Genomic DNA, 24641 nt, shown 5'->3' with positions numbered 1-24641 from the left:
GAGGTATCTGCGCTTCAGTCTGGGAGTCAGTCATTTCCAATTTTGTGCACTGCCCATTGGTCTCACCACAGCCCCCAGGGTGTTCACCAAGTGTTTGGCAGTAGTGACTGCTCACCTGAGGAGTCTTGGATTCCAAGTGTTTCCCTATCTGGACGACTGGCTCCTGACTGCCACCACCAGGCATCTACTAATGGACAACCTCAAAGCCACCATCTCCCTGGGTGCTACCCTGGGGATTACATTCAATTGGTCAAAGTCTGTCTTGCTGCCCTCTCAGCGCATAAGGTTCATAGGAGCAGAGATAGACTCAAAATTGATGCGCATTTTTCTTCCTACCGAAAGGATCCAAACTTTACAGGGCCAAGTTCAAGCTCTGATTTCAAGATCCAAAGCCCCAGCCAGGATGGTTCTACAAGTTTTAGGTTCAATGTCTGCCACGGTTCTTTTAGTTCCTCTGGCAAGATTGCACATGAGGATTCTTCAGTGGCTATTGTCAACTCAATGGTCCTTTCAGGACCTTCCCCTCAATCATCCCATCATGATTAAAGAAACATGCAAACGGGACCTTCGCTGGTGGCTTCAGACATCCAATCTAAATCAAGGAAGACCCTTTGTTATTCCCTCTCCAGTGGTTACCCTGACGACAGATGCCTCCCAGATAGGGTGGGGGGGGGCATTGTCTGGGCAGGTTAGTTCAGGGCTCCTGGCTTCCAGACGAAGCTCTTCTCCACATCAATGTGTTGGAGATGAGGGCTGTACTTCTGTCCCTACAGGCCTTACACAAGTTTCTTCCTCAGGGCATCATCGCCATCCACACAGACAACATGTCGGTGGTCTGGTATCTAAACAAACAAGGAGGGACCAGATCTTACCCCCTTTGCAGAGAGGCCATGAGGGTGTGGGAATGGGCTGTAGCTACCAACCGTTTCTTGGTAGCGACCCACATTCGGAAATCAAATATATTGGCAGACAAATTGAGCAGGACAATTCTCTCTCCTCACGAGTGGTCCCTAAACGAAACAGTAGCAGCTCAGGTTTTCAGGAGATGGGGAACGCCGTGCTGCGATCTATTTGCAACACCACTAAACACGAAGTGCAAAAGGTTCTTCTCCTTGACTCCACATCAAGGGGAAGCAGCTATGGATGCTCTAGCACAACCTTGGCCAACAGGGCTACTTTATGCCTTTCCTCCGATACCACTTCTCTCCAAAGTCATTCAAAAAGCTTCTCAATTGGGGTCCACAATGATACTGATTGCTCCATACTGGCCTCGTCAGGTATGGTTTCCCTACCTGAAGAAACATGCGGTGGACGATCCTTGGACGTTAGATCTAACTCCGGATCTGCTAATCCATCAGTCGGGACGACAGCATCAGTCCCTACACTCCTTGAAGTTGACAGCCTGGCTCCTCCACTTCCGACTTTAGTCAGAAGTCACACATTAGACCCGGAAGTTATTCACATTTTATCTTCAGCCCACAAACCCACCACTAACAAATTGTACCTCAGTAAGTGGAAGAGGTTTGCTATCTGGGCTCAACTCAAGGGCTTAGACCCTATCACTGCTCCGATCCCAGAAGTTTTGAAATTCTTAACATCCCTGTTTAATCAAGGATCTTCTGTCTCTACTATTAAAGTCCAACTGGCGGCTATCTCTAAATTCCACGAATCCATGGATCCTCCATTGATGAGCAGCAGATTATGCAAGACTTTTATTAAAGGTGCGGGTCTGTTAAGACCCCCAGTTTTTCATCCTGCGCCTCCGTGGGATCTTGATTTGGTGCTTCGTGCATTAACATCTCCCCCTTTCGAACCGGCTGCTACATGTGAGTTAAAATATCTGTCTTGGAAAACTGCCTTCTTAGTTGCAATTACTTCTGCAAGAAGAGTTTCAGAGCTTCAAGCCCTATCTATTAAACCGCCGTACTTGATTTTCCACAAGGATAGAGTATCACTTAGGCCTAATCCATCCTTTGTCCCAAAGGTCTGTTCTAATCTCTGTCTTCAACAATCTCTAGAGCTACCAGTTTTCTTCCCAAAATTCTCCAATGAAGCAGAATACACTCTCCATAAATTGGATGTTCACAGGCAATTGCGTTTCTATTTAGACAGGACTCAGCAATTTCGTAAGTCAGACCAATTGTTTGTGTCCTTCTCAGACAATAAATTGGGTAAAACCATTACAAAAGCTACCATCTCCAAATGGATTAGAGATTGTATAACTCAGGCTTATTCTTCTTGAATAAGCAACTTACAACATCTATCAAAGCTCACTCTACCAGAGCTATGGCGACTTCTATAGCTTTTCATTCCAAGCTCGCTATATCGGAGATTTGTGCTGCGGCTACTTGGTCAAATCCGCACACTTTCATTTCCCACTATAAATTGGATGTGGCATCTAATAGGCGAGCATCATTTGGTTCCACGGTACTCAGGAGTGTTTTCCAGTGAGCCACCCAGGATTCAGGTGCTAGGGACGCTGTCCCATCAGTCAGAATGTAGGCGAGATAGGATCACATAACATCTTTTAGTTATGTACTCACCATAACTTCAGATGTTTGGGATCCATCTCGCCTACATTCCTAATACCCACCCTCCTTCCCCCTGCCTTGGAGATCAGAAGAGATTGAACGGTTTTGAGTTCTACTGTTTTATCTTGTTTCATCTGACGATGTTATATAAGCAGGGCGTGCATGTATGCGGACAAACTAGATCTGGGGGACTGGTAGTGGTGCATCCTGGGATATAGTAAGCTCAGCCAATAAGAGACTTCGCTCTTTGGCATAAGCGTGCCGAGTCGGAGCCGAGGGATCGGCTCCGAACCCATCAGTCAGAATGTAGGCGAGATGGATCCCAAACATCTGAAGTTATGGTAAGTACATAACTAAAAGTTCAAGGGCATTTGAATTTATAAATTCTATGAATCGCTGAGCATAGGAGTTGGAACATTGGTAGTTCACCCAGTTTATACCAGGGTAGTTGAAATCACCCAAGATTATGGTGTTGGGTAGGACCTTTATATTTTCCAATTTTCCAATTTTTTATATTTTATCTTGTCTCCCTTTCTAAAGTCTCTCCTATTTATTATACTAATATAGTCTGTATATATTTAATAACTCACTATCTATACATAGATAAATAATAGTCTATAATAATCTAGTTTTAAGGTAGACTAATTGGAATAGTGAATTAATTGGTATTACAATATTTATTAGATTAATGATAGTCACTGTTATGCTTATTGGGATTGGGGACATATTCGTGATTAACTCTGAAATGTTCCATTTATGTACATATGTCCTTTGAATTATTTCCTTTTTGTATTCACAAATATATATATAAAAAAGGAGGGAAAAATGTACTGTTGGTTAAGAGAAGTGAAGCTTTCTTCACATTCTATTTGCGTTGCCATAGCAGCAGTAAACAATTGCTGCAGTTTCTAAGGACACTGTGAACCTGTGAAGTGCATTTAGCCTCACAGATAACAAATAATAAGAAAAAGTAATGTTGTTTAGTTATTAAAATGAAAAACAATCTAAGCAAGGTAAAATAAATACATAATAGGACTATTTATAAATATTTTAGGATTTATCCTCATAGGATTACATATTACTGGAAACACAACTGAAATGTTCCCAAACTACATGTGCACTTAAATGTAGATGCTTTATTAAAAAGTATTACTCAGTTTGACATGCTGATTTCACAAGCTGTCTGCACTGTAAAAGTTACATTTTATATGTTACTTGAAATTGTCAGTCTCTAGTGCACATGAAAAGATACATATTACTTTTTGCAACATATTATCTTTGCAGTTACCTCACACTCTGTACAAACTCACTTGGTAACTGATAGCTATTCATTTAAAATATCAGTTTAATATTAAATGTGCCCTTGAAATGCTATTGACATTTTGACAAAATATAATCTGAACCATAAAATGAATGACTTGAAAGAAGTGAGGTAATACACAGATTTCAAAGACAGTTCTTGACACTACAAGTACTGAAATGTTTTAGTCTTCCAGTTAAAATAGCTTACTGTCAACATTTTGCGATATCAGAAAGTTTGAAGAGCTAGGAGATTATTACTCTTTGTCTTTATGATTATTAGACATATGTTAGACCCTGCTTTGTTTAATGAATTGTGACATATGTTTATGAGGAAAAGTAGACTCACACTGGACTACACATTCCTGGAAACTCAACTGAAATGTCCCCAAATTACTTGTGAATTTAAATGAAACTGCCTGATTAATAAGCATAATTTACTTTAACAACCTGAATCCATAAGCTATCTGCTCTATATATGCTACATTATATATGTCACTTGCATATGACAGTCTCTAGGGCACACGAAAAAATCCATATTATTTTTGCAACATGCTATATTTGCACCAACCATACATTCTAAACTAACTCAATTGGCAACTGACAAGTTATTTATTTGAAGCATCAGTCTAAATATTAATTGTGCCCTTGAAATATTGTTGCCGTTTTGACAAAACAAAACCTGAATTGAAAAAGGAATGATTAGAAGTGATGTATTGTACAGATTTCAAAGACAGCTATTGACACTACAGTATAAGTAGAAATGTATACATGCAAGGAAAAATTGAAATGCTTTTTACTTTTAGTTAAAATAGCTTATTGTTAACTTTTTGCTTTATCAGAAAATTTAAAGAGCTAGGAAATTATTTCTAATTTGTCTTCGTAATATTTACTAAAGTTATGTTAGTCACTGACTTGTTTAATGGATTGTGAGTCATGAACAAGATGGACTACTGAATGTTATTTCTGTTTACCTATGTTTGCTGAATTTCTTTGATTAGTACTGATTTAAAACAAGAGAAAGAAAGGGAAGGGAAATCACTGTTTTTGGTCAAGGGAGGAGAGGCTTAAGAGTATTCTAACTGCCCTGAGAACTCTCTAAGTTGCTCTAAATACTGTTTGATTAACACTTACCTAAGGTAAGTCTTGATTACCATATAGGTACCTTCACATTCATTCTAGACCTGATGTGATTACCCATTCTGGAAGCAGGAGGTGCCCTATGCAGGATGGGAATTGTCAGGGTGATCATAGTTCATTCTTAGAATCTGCTTTTTAAATCTATAAATATGTAAAAGCACTGCACACTAGAATGTAGGGTGCCTCTACTCAGAGTCAGGATACCTCTGATAAGCTATGTCTTTTTGTAAGGGTAAGTTGAAGTTGGTAAGCTGAAGAGTGGGAAAGTAAAGGAAGACAGTACACCTACAGTAAATTCATATTTCATTTGCAATCACTCATTCTCTCCTGCAGAGTCCTTTTAGTCAAATTATTTTAGTAATAATTTATGTGTTGTTGGCTTATTTAGTGTATGCTCCTCTGTTGCATTTACTTTATCCAAAATGACATATCTGACATGTTTGGGATCTCTTAAGAATAACTAAATATTGGACATTTTCTAAGTCAACATAATTGTTTACACTACTAACATTCCATCCTGCTATATAAAATACTATAGAACAATAACAGCATAATATAGAATCTCATATATCTTTTAAGAACATTCTCCATACAATAATTTAACATATGGAGCTCCGTTGATATTGTTGGGTAAAGGCATGAGTGATAATGCAATAGATCTATCTTTTTCTATTGGATTAGGAATCACTTTAATTCCATGTGTAATGACAAATTCATATTTACTTGTATTTGATACTTTAGAATTAATGTTTTATAGAAGTAGTTTTTTAAAGCCTGACCAAAATTTTACCCTACTTGTATTTAAAGAAGAAAGGACATTAAATTACACTCCCAAGTTTACCACATAAAAATAATATTCAATGTTATCACAGAATATGCTATAACTACTATAATCAAAATAAAAAAAAAGCAAAAAGTTTCTTCCAACAATAACTTGAAATGGATTTAACATTCGTATCATTAAATACTAATGGCTTAAATAATGCAAATAAAAAATCAAACTTCCTAAAATATTTAAATCCAAATAAGACACAAGTAGTATTTATCCAGGAAACGGATTTATTTGGAACCCTAATGACTATACAATCTTAGCTCAAGCCTCCTATAAAACAAAGACAAAAGGAGTATCAATTCTCTGGAAGAAAAACATAATCACTCCAAAAGTTATTTATAAATATGAAGACAAAGAAGGTCTATTTGTTATAATTACATTTAATAACAGAATATGGACCTTAACTAATCTATGTTGATTCCCAGGAATTGGAGCAGGAATGGTTAAAAAACACCTAGATTTTTATTTCCAACAATTATAAAGGAAATGTTTTACTGGGAGGAGACTTTAATTGTACCTTAGAAGCTTCTGAAATCACCAAGAAGTCTTTTAGCATCGCAACTATTTCAAAATCTTTAAAAAGATGGATTGCTTCATTTAATTTAATAGACACTTTTAAAGGAAAAGATGATAAATCCTTATTATTTTCCCATAAAGACCATAGATTTGGAGCACAAACCAGAATAGCCAAATTAGTCATAGTTCAAGATTTACAAACAAAAATCCTCAACTTCTCAATAGTTTCCTGCCCCTTCTCAGATCATGACTCTCTGATAATGAAGGTCCAAATAGAGTTTAAACCTTTAATCCTCTCAACTAGAATTCTATCATATATCATGAAAATTAAAGAATTCAGACCCTGGATGTTGTCAGAACTACACTTATTTCTTGAAATTAATAATACAACAAAAATCAGTAGAGTCATGGTTTGGGACTCATTAAAAGCATATTTATTTGGTAAGACCCTTAGCTGATACAAAAACAAAGTTAGAGAGTGGGAAACTAAATCATTAGACTTGCAAACCAGACTCCTGACAGCAAAATCTAAAAAATCAGAATTGTCCAGAAGTCAAAAAAAGAAATAAAGGATTTAAATAAAAAATATAATGAAATTCTAACACACAAAACTTGTCTAGCCTTGGAAAAATTAAAAATAAACTCATTAGCCACCTCCCCCAGATATCTACATAAGTTATCTACAAGAATTAAAATACAATCTAAAGCAAATAACATATATAGCATGAAAAGAAAGGGATAAAAGTATCAAATATAGGAGACATCCTTGAAGCATTTCGGTTCCATTATATGGAACACTTCAAAAAAGAAGATTTAGATACCGACCAAATAAACTTAGATACAAACCTTATCAATATAATAAAAAATTCCCAAAAACTTAAAAGTAGACTTACAAAAACCTATATCCCACAAAGAAATTGTTGACAAGATAAAATAAAGTAAATCTAACAAAGCTCCAGGGACAGATGGTATAATTACGAAAATTTACAAGCTCATCCCTTTAACAGTAATCTCCCTTTTTCATAAAACTTTGCTAGAGGTCCAGTCAGAAGCAAAAACACCACCTTCATGGAAATATTCTCTCATAACACCAATTCTAAAAGATAATAAAATATCAGACCTTTGCACCTCATACAGACCTATATCATTACTGAATAATGAATACAAAATATTCATGTCAATCCTAGCTAACAGAATGAAAATCCCAATTTCAAAGACAATTAATAATGATCAAACTGGACTTTTATATAACAGGCACACACATGATAATATTAAAAGGATACTTACTCTTATAGATTATGTGAATAAAGAAGATAGAGAAACACTTGTAATCGGATTAGACATAGAAAAAGCCTTTGATTCCCTCAACTGGGAATATCTATTTAAACCTTTAGCATTATTTGAATTTCCTCCTCCCTTCATCTTATTACTAAATGCATCTATATTAATAACTTAGCCTACATTAAATTAGGTCCTTTTACCTCAGAATCTATCCATATAATGAAAGGTACTAAACAAGGATGCCCCCTTTCTCCTATTTTATTTGCTTTGGCTATAGAAATACTTGCAGAAATAATACGCAATAATCCAAGAATAAAAGGAATAGAAGTCTATGACCAGTACATATTCAAAATATTGCTTTTTGCTGATATTTTATTAACTCTCTCAAACTCCAGAGAGTCATTAGGAGAGCTAGAAGAAGTAATGGAGAAATTTTATAAGATTTCAGTTCTACACTTTAATAGATCAAAATTAAAAAATTAAAATTAAAGTTACAGATAAATCCATCATAGGAAAACAAGAACTAAATTATTTAGGAATAGTATTATGCAAAAATATAAACAAAACAATATTAATAAATTATAAAAACATTATTGACACAATAAAAAGATATATAGAACAGTGGAACAAAATTATATTAACTTTTGAAAACAGATTGCAATTAATAAAAATGGTCTTACTTACAAAAATACTATATGTAGCATTAGCAATACAGTTAATTCCTGAAAGATGCATTCTTAAAGAAATAAACTCATGTTTAATAAAATTTTTATGGTATCCCAAAAAGAATAGAGTAGCTCTAACTCATCACATCAGACCCTGGAAACAAGGAGGATTGAACTTCCCAGAAATAGAAACATATATAAAAGTATATGTGCTTAAGACTACAATAGACTGGATAAACCCAAATTATTTTTGACAACTGGAAAGAATTAACAGCGGTGATATTAACAAATTAATTTAATCTGTTAAAAAATGTTTAATAGTAGACAAATCAAACAAACCATATTACATACTATGCATAAGTATACAATATAATATAACAATACCTTCTAAAACAACACTGATTAATCATTACATCAATTCCTTTAGGAAACTTATCAATGCAAACTGCTTCTTCTTTTGGCTCTTCCTGGTTAGGGGTCACCACAGCAGATCACCTGTGTCCAATCCACCTACAGCATGTCTTTTGGGATGTGAGTAGAAACCGGAGCACCCGGAGGAAACCCACGTGACCACAGGGAGGACATGCAGACTCCGCACAGAAGGCACCCCAGCCGAGGATTGAACCGGAGAACCTCTTGCTGTGAGGCAGCATTGTTAACCGCTGCACCACCGTGGCCACCCAAACCTATCAATGCAAACATAGATCTAAAAGTTTGGTTTGACCTTTAACCCCATTTACCATTACTAAGAACTTTCCTCACAAAATATATATAGGGAAATAATAACCTCCTGGGAACAAAATGGATTCTTATGCTGGCTTCAATGTGTAATTAAATTAAATGTTTTAGATATACATATGATAAAAACTGCTTACAATACTCCAACACAGGACTGGTTAACCTTACAAAGAATTCTAATGTACACTGAAGATTTATGCAGATTAATTAATAATTCCTCATTTAAAGATATTTCAACTCTAATAAATTCTCTGTATGAATGTATATATAATAGTTGTGAAAAGAAAAATTCCATTTCAAATATATATAAAGAGTTAATAACATATAAAACAATTCCCAAACCATCATACTGGCAGTTCTTAACAAAAAGTCAGTCATTGCAGTTAACAGAAGAAATTAAAACTAACACAATACTATCAGTTAACTACACCTCTAACACACAGTACTGGAAAATATTTAACTGGAAATACTTACATAGAGCATTTTTAACATCAGACAGAATTAAAAAGATCCATACTACTACAAATGTTTTTTGCTGGAGGTGTGAAAAGTCAAATAAAGCAGACTGGATTCATATTTTTTTATGAATGCAATAAAATTAAATCAGATTGGAATGGAATCAATCATTTTTTTAAATCTTTATTTAATGAATCCTTCACTTTAACTAAAGTATTGATTATACTAAATGTAAATGAAGGTCTCTACCTGAATAAGACAAATATGTATTTGTTATGGACAATACTTGCTATAGCTAGGAAATGCGTAACCAGAAGTTGAAATTCAAATACACCCCCGACCTTGGAAGAATTCCACACTTTACTGAAGACAACTGCATTGATGGAAATAAAAATCAAAGAACTATGACTCTATCCCAGGCCATTGGTAAATAATCCTTGGAAGAAAGTTATATCTTTGTTGGACACTCTGCAATAATCAATATTGTATCTCTGATAACTGATCTGTTAATTCTATATTTAATAACATACCGTGTATATAACTGAAAGTCAGGCTATTGTAAATATTGTATATAGTTGTTTAAAATGAGATTTAAAAATATTATGTAAATGTTACTTTAATTGAAAATAAAAAAAATATTTGAGGAAAAAAATAAAATAAGCAAGCACAGGCAAGAAAATTACACTTTTAAAAACATGGAAATAAAAAAGTGGTCTAAACCATCCTCATCAGATCCCATTAATCAAAGATACATTACCTGTCAAATGCTTTTAATAGATACATCTTGTTAACTGTACAAAGTTGTTGGGTTTCCCCAGTATAGTCTCTATAATAAACAGTACTGATGGCTAATGCTTGTAAATGCAGTCTAAGTGTAATTTAATGTGTCATGTTATTAACATTAACTTAAGGAAACAGTGCGCTTTAAAGCAGCATCATCTGTATTACAGCAATATGGCTTAAGGCATGTCTCAGTGATGACCACAGTATCAGGATAACACACAAATACATAGATGTTGAGGTCTTAACATATTTTGGTTATAGTTCACCAAGGTCAAACTTGGCACTCTTTGCTCACAAAAATTCTGCTCAAAAACGTCAATGTCTAAGCATACTATCTACCAAATGAGGTTAGGAAGAAGGCTAACATTTATTGTAGTATAGTCATTACAAAGCAGAGTAACAGATACAACAGATGAACATAAGAAGATAGGCCATTTAGGGACAGGTTTGACGTGAAGCCTGAAATAATGACCAATTTGCACTCCAGTGAGGGATTTAAGGACAGAGATAGTAAAGGCTGGTGGTACCATAATCCATGATTATTAGAGTGACACAGAAATTTCTCTCCCTTTTAATGTATCCAGCGATGATGGTTTAAAAAAGATGATAGTGATGACAAGTTCCACTCCCAAGGATTAATACATTTTATACTTAGAAGGAGCAATTTAAACAACTATGCTTGTCATATCAGTACTTAAGCCATGTTTTGCATTCAGGAGTGCCAGAAGCTGTTGAAGGCTGGTGGGGAGGGGGGGGGGGGCAAGACGGGCACATTGCGATCTAAAAAGTGTAATTTTTAAGGCTATTTACTACTATGAAAGAAGCCAGCCAATATTAATCTAGTTTACCATTCTGAGCTATCCACTGATAGTATTTAAAAGAATGGATAATGGAGGAATTAGCTGGCACCAGTAAACCATTAGATAAGGCTTTAAAGTTTGTCCATGTCTGACTATAGACAACTCTAAAAGACCACGACAGACCAGTAAAAATAAAAGCCAGAAGTATGAAGCTCAATGCAAAAACGCTACCACGATGTGTAAAAATCCAAGCAACAAAGTTTAATTAGCGCTTTCGGAAGAAATAGTATCCTTCTTCTTCAGACAAACCTGTAACTAATACAACGTTCCTTAAATAAACTTTTAGATAAACTTTTAGATCATGTGTTCAATTAACTCATTAAATGGTTAATTAATATTCATTCCTTCTTCTCATTACTTTAAAATATCAGAATAACACATATAATCCAAAGTATTACCACAACTCTAAAATATAAAATATAAAATATAAAATGCATGAAATAAATGTTATAAACATAATAATGCATGACTAATATCTACAATATATTAAACTATGCAGTTTACTCCACCACGAAATTTCGTATATTTAATCTTATATTTAATCTATATCCCAAGCCAAAAGCTGGAAGTGTGCCATGGAAAGCAATATTAATGTTTGTGTATTTTACGTATGTAACATTATGTTAAACTGAATTTTAACTATATATACACAAACTAAAAAACTTTATGTATATGTACTTAAATATAAATATACATATATGTTATAAAAACTAAAGTTATCAAACATAATAACTAATAAACCTAACAAATGATATAATTGATATGTTGTTGATGTAACATAACTTACAATGTATTATTGTTACTACCATTGAAAATTGTTACTTCTTAAGATAATAAATAAACATAATCAAAAAACCATCTCAAAAAATCAATACTTATATGAGCCAAACATGTTAATTTAACATGTGCATATAAAAACCAAAGAACCACAAAACCAATCATGCTTAAACAGTACACTATCTCACTCAAATGGATATGAAATATTAGAAAATGTATAAAAATATATATATAAAAAATTAATATACATGTATATTATTAATTATTATATAAATAAATTAAATATTTTATTATAATTTATGATTTACATGCAAATATATTATGTATTATTTACCATAAAACATCATCGGTAAATTAAATAAAGCTCTAAATATCATTATAACTATACACGTTAATTTATATTATGTCTCATCTTTTTGATGCTAGATGTTTAAGTATACATGCCAAAGAGACGTGTATAGCGTCTTTGCATTGAGCTTCAGATTTCTGGCTTTTATTTTTACATATCTGACTATAGTCCTGTGAGCCCAATGTACTCTTTATTGTGAAGCTAGAAATATCCACAATTTTGAAGTTCTAGAGCTTGCATATTTTCAATGCACAATATCATGTGTATGGGGTACTGTTGAGACTACAGTCAGAACTATATCCATTAAGTTACTAGTTACAAAGCTATTGCAGTTGTTTTCTCTATAATGCATGCAGGAGCGACCTTAGGTCTACTGGTGCCCTAGGCAAAAGGGCTCTCCGGTGTCCCCCACCACACCACCTGGTGCCCCCATCTTGGTCTACCTACACCAAATGAATACTGGAAAAGTGCCCCTACAAGAGTGGCGCCCTACCCGGCAGCCTAGTTGGCCTATGCCTAAGGCTGGCTATGAATGCATGTCAAGCACTGCAGCAACCAAATAAGTCATATACATACATATATGTATATGTATATATATATATATATATATATATATATATATATATATATATATATATATGTATATCTATATATATATATATATATATATATATATATATATAGAGGTTTACTTTCTCACCCAGCAGAGAATCACCAGCAGTGCTTTACCTTATGCAAGCTGGAAATTTTTCAAAGGCCCAGAATTTCACTATGTATTTAAGTATCATTCAAGTCAAGAGACAGATTAACCAATTAAAAAACATGAAATGTGAAGCCACAATAAATAAGTTGTGTCTATCTCTCACATAGAACAAAAATACCATGCTTAGCAGATTTCTTAAAACAGAAAACAATTAACTTGAGACATTTGACAAAATAAGAAAATGTATTAATATACATTTTCTTAACTAAAAGAACTCATAACTCTAATTACTATTATTATATATTAAGTGCAAGGCACCACCTTCACCACTCCCATGGACCCTTTCAAAAATGTTTCCTGATAAATAGTAGTCTTGATCAAGTAGTCCTACCTATCATTTCTCACAGGAGTAAAACCTTGAAAATACCTGTGGCCAGTTTCATGAATGATACTGACCACAGAAGAATGTAGAAAACACAATAATCCTCAAAATAATAATCTCAGGTTGATGTTAAAACATACAGTAGAAAATCCAGAAAATTCCAACTCTGTTTATCCTTGCTTATTCTAAGGGGCCAATTTTGCCAAACAAAAAGCAGGAACTACAGTTTTCATCCTTGCTTAGATTACTTGATGGTACTAATAGAATATGAATATAATAATATAGGAATAATGAAAGGATCTAGTACCTTTTTCGGTGCTTGTTCACTTCTAGTATAAGGAACCAAACGGGATTACCAAGAGATGTGATGACTACTTGGATTCTCACCTTACCTCTATATATGAAGGAAGGACCCCAACTTTTTCCATGTGCCTCCTCTCCAAGGCAGAAAACTCTGCAATCAAGTCCCAACCCGGCACAAAAACATATTAAGATATCCTTCAAGATGAAGGGAGCACTGCCCATATTGACCACTTACATGATCACTGCTGAGTAATGCATACATAAAAGCTTACTACAACCTCCTGCCCCCCTCATTCTTGGTCCTAGGGCTGTCAGTAGAAGACTGCATAAGGTAACATGCAATATCCTCAAGCATATGTTATTAACTGTGCTAATGCATTTCTAGACATTTATATGACTCCCTGTATCACCAACACTTAGGCTGCTCTTTGGCCAAATAGAATATAATACTCACATAACTTCCCAGTGAAATCCCTTATAAATAAAACATCTGTTGTGAAAAACATGAACAAGGTCTCCATTTCAGAAGTGCACAGCCCAGTCAAATGAACCCCAACAATTCAAGAAAAAAAAATGTGATTCAAACAAAAGCAATATATTTTGAAACTCCGTTCACATCTTTATTGACAGGTAAAGAAAGTAGTGAGAATTGAAGTGGATTGTCTCCTAATGATCTATTGGACAGACTGCCTAGTGCAAACCAATGCATCTAGGAGATACTGCAACTCACATATGATACATATTCCCCAGTTTTCTCACTTTACAGTTCTGCTATTCCAATAAGGTACAGTTGTGTACATTTACCATAAATGTAGATGTTCAAGTGTATTCACTGTTGCAGTCATCACATTAGGGTTATCTACTTGCAGTCACCCTCAGTCAGCCTGATTATCAAAGTCTTGGGTCCTGCGTCGGTTGCTGTCTCATCTTCCATGACGTCAGGTAGTCAGGGGTATAAAGCATGCAGCCGACGCCATTACATCAGTTTTTCTTGCCCCAGATGTCAGGTGCCCCCATAATGGGAAGCAAGTATATACAAGGTTACACCTCCAACAAAAAAGCAAATACACCAAAAAGCTTTAAGCATAGTAAACAAGAATAGATGCAGTCAATAGAAGTCAGGGGGCTAGAGGGAGGGTAACCAGGACTGCAACAGTCAATACACTTGGACATCTACATTTATGGTAAGTGAACACAACTGTACTATGTTCTTCATGTTTCACTGTTGCAGTTATCACATTTGGGTCGATTCCCAAAGCTAAGGATGGGAGGAGGTAATTAGATAGCATTAGGACCAGCTATAAGGCCCTGCAAGACTGCAGTGGCAAAGCCAACTCTGGATTTAGAAAAAATTGGCAAGTGGCAATGCTTGGTGAAGGTATGTACAGAACTCCAGGTAGCAGCTTCTAGGATGTCCTTGGTAGGGACACCTCTGAGAAAGGCTGTAGAAGGAGATGCAGCCCTGGTTGAATGTGATCTTATAGGTTTTCCATGGTGCTTACAGCAGAAATGAATGCAATGGCCTATCCACTTAGAAATGGTTTGCTTTAAAATGGCCTTCCCCTCTGCCCCTGCAGCAAATGCAACCAGCAGCTGTTCAGATTTCCTGAGAGTCTTAGTCCTGTCCAAGTAAAATCTAAGTTGTCTGCGCACGTCCAAGTAGTGCAGTATTCATTCCTCTTTGTTCTGTGGATTAGAAAAGAAGGTTGGCAAATGAATGGACTGATTAAGGACATGAAGGAGGGATTGGTCCTGAGGGACACCCTGCCAGCATGAAAGATGATGAAAGGCTTCACTGCCATGAGGGCCTGTAATTCAGACACCCTTCTTGCTGAAGTGATGGCTGGAAGGAAGGCTGGTTTCCAAGAAAGGAATTTCAGCTATGTGTTTGCAGCTGGCTCAAAGGGAGGTAGAGTGAGCTTTTCCAATACAAAGTTAAGGTCCCAGGCTGGAGTAGGGGGTCTCCTGGGTGGTCTTAAGCTTTTGGCCCCTCTGAGGAATTGCTTCAGCAGTGGATGAGAGAAGAGGGGTGGGTTCTGTATTGTAATGAGCTGAAATGGCAGAGGCATGAATTTTGATGGATGAAAAGAAAAGGCCCTTGTGAAGCATCTCAGTTAAGTATTTAGGTAAATTGGGCGCTCATGTGCCCACCCTTGAGTTTGGCTCCAGGAACAGAATCTTTTCCATTTTTCAGCATATGATCTTCTAGTACTAGGCCTCCTTGCCTCCAGAATAACATCCATCACTTGCTTACTGAGGGATGGTAACAGGGAAATCAGGTAATTAGCCAGGCTGCCAGGTTAAGGGTTTGAAGCTGTGCGTGCAGAATCTGGCCCTCCTGCTGGGACAGCAGGGCAGGGGTCTGAGGCAGGTGCCATGGTGCCAGCAGTGACACACTGCACAAGAGGGGGTACCAGTGTTGGCGTGGCCAGTCTGGCACAATCAGTATTGTCCTTGGTTTGTCCTTTTTGATCTTTAGCAGTAACTTGGAGAGGAGAGGCAGAGGGGGAAAGGCATAAACTGATAAGTTTTTCCAGGTGAAGGACAGGGCATCCACTTTCCAAGCTTGTTTGTGGGGAGTCCTTGTGCAGAATTTGTCCAACTGGTAGTTCTGGGGGGAGGCAAACAAGTATAACTCTGGGCTCCCCCATTTGTTTCTCAACATGTTGAATATCTTTGGTTCCAGTTTCCAATTGTGTGGGTCCATGAGATTTCTGCTTAGATAATCTGCCAGTGTATTTAGCTTATCTGGCAGGAATTGAGCCTGTAGGTGCTCAAGGTTGTGTTCCACAGAGCCATGGCTAGTCTGCATGGCGGGTATGAGTGGGTTCCCCCCTGCTTGTTTATGTACCACATAAAAGTGGTGTTGTTCGTCTTTACCAATAATTGTCCTGGAAGAATGTGGTCCTTGAAGGCTGTCAGAGCATTCTGTACAGCTAACAATTCTTTTTGCTTGATATGCAGGTGCATTTGATTTGGGTTCCATTTGCCCTGAACGCATTGCCCTGCCAAGTGAGCCCCCCATGCATAGTCTGATGCATCTGTTGTTATGGTTTGGTCGGCAGGGGGTAGAGTGAATGGCAGTCCCTTGTTTTGGTGGCAGGCCTCTGCCCACTAAAGGAACTCAATCTGTAGCCAAGGTATGATAGGAATCATTGATTCTAGATCCTCATATTTATATTATTTACATTTGCTGTTGTCTGCTTTTTGCTCTTGTGCATTTTAAACAAGTGCACTTTAGGTGAAAAAATACATGCGTGTCACTCTTGTGACTTCATGTTTTCACTGCTTTTAACTATTCTCATTTTATTTCTATGCACTATAACTGTTCAGTTTTTCTTTTTTTACCTTTTGACAGATTATTTAATTTATCTGAAATGGTGATTTTAAAATTATTTAACAGCTTAGCTGTCAGAGGCTGCCTCTCCATATGCTATGAGAACAGCAGTCATATGCCCTACTTTACTGTCTAATTTATGATTTAAGTGGATGAAAGCTTTAAAACATTTGGAAATAAAAAAATAAAAGCATTTAAGTAAGGCATTTGTTTATACATAAGATTCTGCTGTGTATGCTAACCATTTTTTTAAATGTATAGTAGTATGCTGTAAATTATTTTTTGTCAGCATAGCTAATTGCTGTTTAAGGTCTGGAATCTCTTTATTTAACTCTTTACTAACTGATTATTTTTGTCTTGTAATTCTGCATAGGCTGTCTGATATTTCTTAGTAACCTGTTCTGGTGACTCTAAAACTCTTATGTATTTTTGAAAAAGTGTTTGTGCATGTTGTCTAAACATTCTGAACTAATTTCTTCCATCTTTTTGAAGTTCATTAAATTTTTCTGTTATTTCACCATGAACCTCATTCCTGTCCTTATCTGATCTGTGCTGTGCAGTGGCTTTATGCCATTTTTGTCTAAAGGATGTAACAAGATGTATAGGAGATTTTGTCAATAACTGATTTGACTACTGTTGTAACTCTGAAATTAACATTTCACATGTGATAACAGGACATAACTGTTTTAACTTCTGGAAATAGCTTGCTAACAATGGTCTGCACTGTAGTTTCATGTCATTGTATACAGAAAACAGTTTTATATGATTTATACAATAAGTATTTAATGTCATACCACAATTTTTTTTGTTGGGGATACCAGTTAAATGTTATTACCCACTTAGTGCACGTACATCAACTTGCCCTAATAAGGTTTTACATTTACTAATATGTTGCCCACACCAATAGTGTAATCTCTCCCAAATTTCATCTGGTCTCTCTGACAGATTAAGAGTAAAATTCTGTTTACACTTTTTACTATTCTGTTTAACAGCATCCATATTGCATGTAAATATAGAAATATCTCTTACCAATTTTATAGGGACACAACTGGCCACACTGCTTACAGTAAATCGTTGGAAAACATTTGTAGATACTTGAAAAGCTGGTAAAATAAACCTGACAGTTGCAGATTCAAAACCTGGGAATTCATCGACCTGGAGAATTTATAGCACTGTTTACTTTATGCATGGCAGTCTCACTCCGGATCCAGACGTCTGGGGAACTGTACTGCTGCAAACTATGGAAAATGAAGTGCTCCTATTCAGGACTCAATTACATACATAAATGATAGTTACTGCTCCTTTACTGAAATGACCTTATACAAAGCACTACTCCCCCTGTGTTTGAATACAGGCCAGGCTCGCCAGTCAAAAAATAAATGCAAATTTATGTGCTGCTGGTGCCTGCTTCCAGCTTCTGCTTGCTGAAACTAAAGTCTGACTAATGCACAGAACGTTGCAGACTATTAATCTTTTCGGCACTATATGTTAACTTTTGCGCAGTTACTAATAAAAAAAAACTTGTCTATGTAACAGATAACATGTACAATAATGTCACAGTTTACAGGTTTTAATGTACCAGGTTAAACTTTTCAGGCAGCATAAAAAATAATCTCCAGTTACCTCAAAACAAACGTGTTCCTACATGTACCATATCTAACATTATACACTTTCAATGTCCTTTATATATATTTTTTATGAAAGCAGTCTTTGGAATTTGCAATCTGTTGGGAACTTTCAAAGTCAGTACTTTAGTATTTTTTGAAGTCAAACAGTCTGTTCATTGTATTATTTTTCAGTGTGAATAATCAAACTTTTAGGATGTCTTTCCTGTTCCTCTTTCAATTCTCCCTGTACTTGGTTTCTTATCTGTCATTGAAACTTGTAGCAGGCACAAAATGTATTACTTTCAGTTGGGAATTCCTTTCTGCTTCTCAGCTAAGAGCAGTTTAAACCTTTAATATATACATGCTAGCAAACAAAAATGTACATCTAAGTTACTATATTTTCCTACATACATTCTAGCAAATAGAAGTGTACATGCACTGTTATATTTTAATACATATATATTCTAATACACAGAAGTGTATATGCACTGTTATGAATGTCTAAATATATATAACATATATAATTAGTATAGCAAAATACTCCCAGCTAAAAATGTATGAAGAAATCAAGAGCTCTTTGAAATACAAGATTATACATAGAATTAGAACTGCAGAATATTCTCAACTAAACAGAGGTTTAACTGAAGAGAAAGAGCTTTAAATGGAAACCACTGACCCCTGATAACAGATATTTGTGTTTCACAGCTTATTTAAACAGGCAACACAAATTATTTATTAACTTAAGACATTTGGCAAAATAAGAAAATGTGAATTAATATACATTTTCTTAACTCAAAGAACTCATAACTCTTTGTGCAAGTCACCACCTTCACCACTCCAATGGGCCCTTTCAAAAATGTTTCCTGCTAAATAGTAGTCTTGATCAAGTAGTCCTACTTATAATTTCTCACAGGAGTAAAACCTTGAAAATACTACCCTGGCCAAAATAATATTTAATTAATTTCCCCTCCAAACAGCCAGATGCAGAGCCCGGCAAACCACCACCACTAATGGCAACACAGGAACGGGAATGCAAATGTCAGATTACACGGTCATCTTGCCTAACGCCAAAAGACACACACACACACACACACACACACACACACACACAGTCAAGACTGTCGGATGAAGAGTGCTTATCAAAATGAATGCTCTCAACATTCTTAGTACTTACTTACGATCTGTACAGTACACTAACATAACAGGCAATATTTTACAGCTTAAAATAAAACCACAAACCAGTGACCAATAAAATGAAATGTATTTGTTCTCTGTAGTCTCGGCTAGTTTGCTTTCAAGGAGAACACACACACTAAACAATCACTATAAATAGTGCATCTAATCAAGTTAATAATCAATTATATAATTAAACATTTAAAGAAGAAATCTCCAATTTAATTCCAGATTCAAACCCTTTGGTATCAAAGTACTGGATTTTAGAATATAAAGGACTTCTTTATAAAGAAGCTTATTTTTAAAACATACATCAGAAAAAGCATATTTCATTGGCTCAACTTTTTCCAAAATTGTCCCAGTTAAACCAGTGGAAATACCTTGATGTACTTGATGGAAATGTGTTGCTGCAGAACTAGTCTCTTTAAATTTTAGTACATCTCTCAGATGTTCTAAAAATCTCACTTTAAAAGCTCTTTTTGTCTGACCAATGTAAAACTTATTGCAGGGGCACCTCAAAGCATAAATAACACAACTGGTGTCACATCTAAAACAATCTTTAATCATAAAAGCATGTCCATTGATTTGATCAAAAGAATTGACCATATATTGGCATGCCTTACATCTACCACAAACAGTAATGCCCAACCTAATACTCTCGCTATTTAACTGCACTGGGGGCATAGAAAATTTCCCGCTTACTATGAAATTCTTAACAGATCTTCCTACCTTAAAAGTAAATTTCAACCTATCTGGTAACCATGTTTGAGAATTATTGATATTCTGCATATACTGCCAATAATATTTTACCAAATTAGTTAAAACTACACTAAAGCAGCTATAGGTTCAAACAAAATAAATATCAGTCTCATTCTTGATAATAGTTCCATTTTTCCTGTTTACCTACATGATGTATATTATCTCTTTCTTGCATTTTATTAACTGCCCTATTATTAATAGAGCTGCAATAACCCCTTCCTTCAAACATTAAACAAGTTCTTAAAATTTCCTCTTGCAATTCATTGGGCTCGTTACATAGTCTGCTCACCCGAATCAATTCCCCATAAGGTAATGCTTCGATGGTATGTACATGATGGCAACTCGAAGCATGGAAATACTGTACATCTCCATCAAATTTTCTGTGCACTTTTGTATGTAGACCTAACCTCTCAGAAATATTCAAGTCTACATCCAAAACACACACACACACACACACACACACACACACACACACACACACACACACACACACACACACACACACACACACACAGTGAAATTAAATCAAGACTGTCGGATGAAGAGTGCTTATCAAAATGAATGCTCTCAAAGTTCTTGGTACTTACGATCTGTACAGATTGTACTGTACAGTACACTAACACAACAGGCAATATTTTACAGCTTTACTGAATTTTCTTCTCAAACAGCCAGGAGCCAGGCAAACAACCATGAAAGGCAATGCAGGAATGGGAAAGCAAGCAACTGTGAAGCTGCAAACACAGAAAGTACTTTGATTAACGGCGGACGTGGAAGTCTCATTCTTTTCCTTTTTTAATATAGGGTGAACTGCTTCACCGCAAAAGTGGAAACATGTACTTAACCTTGGGAGACAGTGATGAAGATGCAAAAATGAGAGGCGCTCACACTCCCTCATCCCACTGTTCCAGATCCTATGTTTGCATTATACGTCATGAAAAGAAGCCAGAAAATGGCTTATTAAAGACTTTGTGGCTCACACACACACACACACACACACACACACACACACACACACACACACACACACAGAGGACTTGACCAACAATATACAAAGGTATAATACATAAACACACGCACAGCACTACATAGACATAGATATATCCGATGAGACCAAATTCTGTTGAAAATAATTGAAAATATTTACACACTGTTGGGGTAGAAATATTTGACTGATACATTAAACTATGTATGTTCAGAAGAAAATTGTTTTAGTCCAGTTTTCCAGTTTCATCACCAATAGTGACTGTCACAATGATCCATGTGCATTTGCCCTTCAAAAGTGATACTCACCAAAGACGATGCAAGGAAAGCAACCTCAGTATTTGCCCTAAAGGCTGCTGGTCTGATTGCTAAATATTACTAATTTTCAGTTACCTACAGTGTTCCCAACACACACAGTTGACTAATTTCTGCATTTCACCTTCCTCAGTTTTTGACATGGTTCTGTGCCTCCTTCTCTCATTCTTGCACCTCATCTCTAAAAGTGTTAATTAAGTGTACCTGTAGAATCCTGAGGACATTCTGTTTAATTAGCACTCCAGCTTTTACTAATTCTTTTTTCATCTTAAATTTCTTTTTAAAAAAAGTATGCAAAGACCACTTGCAGGGGTGAGGTGTCTCAAAACCGGCAAAACAGCAAACAATGAATGCATAATATTTAATACGTATGCATATTTTGTATTTTACGTAGTATATATTTTAGAATACAGTATTTAGGCATTTGTTAGTCATTTCTATGCATTTAATAGTGAGCAGCATTTGTATATATACACACATTTCACATTTCATATTCTTTATAGACTTTTATATATACATTTAAAGCATATAAATATTCTATCTCTTTGTATCAGCGAAAAATGAGCTTTGAAATTCCATAGAAGTATTTTTAAAGTATTTTTATAGTTGTTTTTGAATAATTTGTTTTTTATATATATTATACATCATCAGAGTTTTAAGCACTATCACTTTATGAGATAATTAATTCTTAATTGAGAATATATATTGATTGGATAGATCTCTAATGAGTTCAGGTTTAAATACTAGAGCTTGTTCTTTAGTCAACAGTCTGAAGAAGCATTTGTCATAAATGTGAAAGCGCTTACTGTTTTAACGGGTACCGATCGCTGTTACTTTACATTTGATTAAACGGTTGCTTTTATTTGCCGTGGAATGTCTTCATTTGGATTATTTGGATCATTAAATGTCTTTTTACTTTTTCCAATACAGACCTTACCAATCTTTTATTTTTACATGCTTATGTATATTTTAGCATCCCTCTCCATTTATTTTGCTTTATGATTGTTGACATTATTACTAAAGAATACATCTGGTGGTCTTGTCCATTTTAAGTAATATTTTTCACTGCATTGTGCATTTAAATTCCAGTTGTATCCTATTTACAGACTACATGCCACCGTGCTTTTTTCCCCCCATCAGTGATACTTATAATAAAACAGAATTGTCTTGTCTTTGCTATTGCATGTCACATAGTATATTTAAGCAATAACCGATGAGTGGGTGTGGGTAGATTGAGGATTTATCTACAGTTGGTATGGTTTGATCACGAGGGTGAAGCCTGAGTGATGAAACAAAGCCAACCAGGGGTAAATCCTCATATACACACACCCACAAGTAGAATATTGCTATTAGACAATGACATTATTTAAGGAATTGCTTACTTTGCTTAAATAATGTCTTTGTATAATGGCGCCACAGTGTTCCCCTGCTTTGTTTCATCGTTCTTCCATGGTTGTTGATGTATCATGCATGCATATGGGACTTAAGTTCTCACACTTTGAAAACAAATAACGGAGAAAGAAAGATTCTTTGTTGCTTTTTTTTTTTCTAAATATAAAATCCGGACAGTTTAGAGGTATGAGAGTGGCAGGGCAAAAACACAAGGAAAATCAGGAACATTTCTTTACTTTTGCAGAATGCACCATTTTTTCCTTCTGTTTCCTCTGCTGTCACTGCATACCTCTCAACCATTTAGCTCAAGAAATGTGGAAAAAGCCTTAAATAATGGGGGACAAAGGCCCCAAAATTGAGACCGATTGTAAATGTTACTCTTACAATCTTAGAAAGCTGGTAGAATAACAAGATTTATGTTAGCATGCATTTTCTGAAGGATATGAAGCCTGAAACTGAAATGTGTTTCATTATTTAGCAACTTAACTCCAGAATGTTTTGTCTGAAAAACAACAAATTTTATAAGGGATAGACAAAAAATATAAGACAAAAATCTGGACATTCTCTGAAAATCTGGACAGTTGAGATGTATACCTCTGCAGTGTATACTGTTAGAAGGAAGTCTGATTGGACTTTAGTAACCAGACTTTTTTCTATTAATATACAATGGACATGCTGGTTGGGCTACTTTAGTAACCAGACTTTTTTTCTATTAATAGACAATGGATACGCTGGTTGGGCTGACCAATCAGCGTGCATGTTTTTGAATGGTATTGACCTATCATTGTATAGCCGCGGTGGTACAGCGGTAGCATTGTTGCCTCACAGCAAGAGGTTCTCCTGTTCAATTCACGGCTGGAGTGCCTTCTGTGTGGAGTCTGCATGTCCTCCCTGCGGTCGAGTGACCTCCGAAAGACATGCATGAATGGGCGTGCCTTCGCTGAAGGTTGGGCATCAGGCTGGCAACTCGGCACCATAAAAAAATCTACTGCCAATCATTAGCAGACCAGAGTTCCGCTGTGGCGACCCCTAACCGGGAAAAGCCGAAAAGACAAACAACATTGACCTATCATTGTATAATTACCTCTGTAAAACATGTTTTATGGGACAGAAAGAGGTGTAACGTAAACATCTGAGATAGATGGATAACTGCCTGCTGAAAAGTGTGCACCTGCTGAACAAGGAGGAATTTTGACCACGATTAAGTAATAGTACAATGATTTGTATTAAGTTTTCTTTGTTTAGGCTTCTGAATTAAAGTAGGGGTCTGTCTCACAAAGACTATTGCTCTGTAGTAGAATTCTTCAGTTGCAAAGAGATTTGAGACCCAGTGTTTTTCACAATACATCCCCTTTTATTTAATATTTAGAGTAGCTGATATTATCAAACACACACTGATAAAGCAGGACACAAAGCACTCAAACTGCTTTAACCAGCTTATAAAGAACTCGGTATAGATAAC

At 35.7% G+C, this 24641-nt stretch overlaps 1 protein-coding gene across 2 annotated transcripts in view; it reads right to left on the bottom strand.

Annotated features, from left to right (window-relative positions):
* The window catches only part of TMEM200A (transmembrane protein 200A), a 793972-nt gene that overhangs the window by 380588 nt on the left and 388743 nt on the right, over positions 1 to 24641 (bottom strand). The gene's annotated exons all lie outside the window — the stretch shown is intronic.

The sequence above is a fragment of the Protopterus annectens genome, chromosome 1.part0 (assembly GCF_019279795.1).
Source record: "Protopterus annectens isolate FY-2018-M chromosome 1.part0, PAN1.0, whole genome shotgun sequence".
Taxonomy (NCBI): Eukaryota; Metazoa; Chordata; order Ceratodontiformes; family Protopteridae; genus Protopterus; species Protopterus annectens.
Note: the sequence above shows the minus strand (reverse complement) of the source record. Positions and strands in the feature narration are given on the sequence as shown.